At 40.7% G+C, this 2,500-nt stretch overlaps 1 protein-coding gene and 1 long non-coding RNA gene across 4 annotated transcripts in view; one reads left to right on the top strand and one right to left on the bottom strand.

Annotated features, from left to right (window-relative positions):
* LOC113804842 (uncharacterized) overlaps nt 1–2,500 on the bottom strand; it is a 411,705-nt gene that overhangs the window by 218,675 nt on the left and 190,530 nt on the right. The gene's annotated exons all lie outside the window — the stretch shown is intronic.
* Nucleotides 1,449–2,500, top strand: part of LOC113804846 (uncharacterized) — a 1,761-nt gene continuing 709 nt past the window's right edge. Inside the window, exons 1-2 of the long non-coding RNA XR_011399795.1 lie at nt 1,449–1,585; nt 2,042–2,197. This is a non-coding gene — a long non-coding RNA (uncharacterized lncRNA). The remainder of the gene's footprint in view (nt 1,586–2,041; nt 2,198–2,500) is intronic.

Raw genomic sequence — 2,500 nt, 5'->3', positions numbered from 1 at the left:
GTCGCTCGTCACAAATACCTTGAACTGTTTTCGCAATCTCCGTTCCGTAAACGTGAAAAACTGCGGAGCAAAAAATGGAGAAAGAAAGAGAGGAAAGAGAGACGGGGAGTAGGTGGAAAGAGGGTAAGAGGTAGAGGATGAGGGAGGGAAAAGAAGGGGAAAATGGTAGGGGGGATAGGTATGGAGAGCAGGAGGGAATGAGGGAGGGAGGGAGAGAGGAAGAGGGGGGAGGAAGGGAGAGAAAGAAATAACGCGAAAAGGAAGTGATAAAACGAAAACAGCAAAAGAAGACATACACACAGACACCTTAAAAAAAAACATAAATAAAAAATAAACTACAAGACAAGACAGGCGAGGGCGGGAGAGCGAGGTGAAAGGATGAGTACGCGGGGTCACTCGAGCACCGGCGGGAGAAGGGGCGGGGTCGAAGGTTAAACATTCCTCCAAATCTCGAACTACTTTCCGTGGCAATCGGGAGTTTAATGAGGAGGCGAACGAGAGGGAAAGAAAGAAACTGGAGCTCCCGCGTGGGGGCGTCGGAAACATTTTCTTTTGTTTTTCCCGAAATTAAAGGATCGATAAGACGTGACGTTAGCAAATACACACATGAACACGCACGTAAATCCATATGGGAGTTTACAAAAGCAAAGTATCGACATACAAACACACACGCACATACAAACACAGGCCACGCGCAATGTACAAACACGAACGCTCTGAACGAACCAAGAAAGCAGCGGGATAGCACACCTCTTGAAAACATTAATTACCGACCAAAAGCTTTGTTAACACCACGCTGAATTAACCCAAGGATCAATTACGAGGAAGGAACGCCAAAACAAAGGGTGTCTCAAAAACATTCACATAGCGAGTCCTTTTACAACTTTTCCCATTATTTCTTTACTTCTCTTCTGTTGTTGTCTGTTGTTGTTGTTGTTGTTGTTGTTGTTATTGTGTTTGTTTTTCTAGCGACATTTTTCTTTGACATTGATATCATTATCATAATGAAATATCCACATTTATTCCGTAGTATTACCATATACATAACACCTTTCCTAATAATAAACATTACTGGACAGCATTGAAGTACACAAATACGATTTTTTCAACTTTCGAGCAAGGGCAATATGTTTTCGAAAAAAAGGTCTGAAAAATTATTTTGAAAAATAACGACTTTCTTTATAACCAAAAATTGTAATAATCACACTTTGCTATAATCAGACCTGTTTACATATTACTTTAATCTAATTTTAATGGAAGTTATTAAAATTGCAACGAATATAGATGTACAAACACAAAGAAATGAAATAGCGGAGCGATACTTTCCCTCCAAAATGAAAATCCGTTAATAATCTCTCTTAGGGGGTGATTCTGATGAAACTTTCACTAACAAGACATATCAAAAAATATAATTAGACGCACTCGCCATTAATTACATCTTTACATCGACGCTGATAACCAATGCATTAGAAATTACCCGAGGAACTACTTTCTCTCGCGTACTAAAACGACGCCGAATCAGAGTCCATCCGAAAGCCGAGACAGACTCCGACTGCGATTGACTCTGCTCGCTTTCCCTTCGCAGGTCAGTTCTGAACTAGCTTTATTTCATGTCTTTCTGAATATATTCAATCTACTTCACGTCACATACATTTCAGTGGGATGAATGGTGTTTTGATCACACACACACACACACACACACACACACACACACACACACACACACAAACAAACACACACGCACACACACACACACACACACACACACACACACACACACACACACACACACACACACACACACACACACACACACACACACACAAATTCAGATGCAGTGTGAGAATTCGAAGGATTAATTCGATTTCGTCTGAAAAATGCATATTCGCACATAATAGGCACTGATCATTTGCTTTGTCTTCAAACGTTCGCAGATACAGAGAAACAAATATATATTCATAATTTTTTTTCCCTTTCATGACCATCTTCCAAAATTCGCCATGGATTTTCACTTCCTCATCATCTACAAATTAACTTTCAGAAGGAAGGATTTCTGAAGGACCGAACTCGCAACCATCTGTCGCGCGAAATGGAAGGCATATATATATATATCTGCGTGATCGGTATAATCGCCATGGTGTTCCTGGCGCTCAGAAGTGCCTCCGAGAGCCTCCGGAAGGAATTCAAGCTGTACAAGGTAGGCGCGCACTTTTCGAGTCTGTTGACGAACTACGCATTTCGCTGCAAATTAAAATCCGCGAATAATCTACGGGTGATTCTGATAAAGCTTTCACTGACAAGACAGATCAAAGAGTATTAGATGTATTATGAAGTGGTTGATGTCGGTGCCAAATCGTTCTCAGATCAGGGTGTAAATATGTGAGGACTCGTGTCCATAACCTTTACCATATAATCTGCTGTATTATGTTTATCCTTTATTTCTGTATGTGTATGTGTAACTTTACCATTGTGTGGTGTAGTTCCCACTTATTGATGTAGC

This window comes from Penaeus vannamei, chromosome 30 (genome assembly GCF_042767895.1).
Source record: "Penaeus vannamei isolate JL-2024 chromosome 30, ASM4276789v1, whole genome shotgun sequence".
In the NCBI taxonomy this organism is placed as follows: Eukaryota; Metazoa; Arthropoda; class Malacostraca; order Decapoda; family Penaeidae; genus Penaeus; species Penaeus vannamei.
This window is presented reverse-complemented; position numbering and strand designations above follow the sequence as displayed.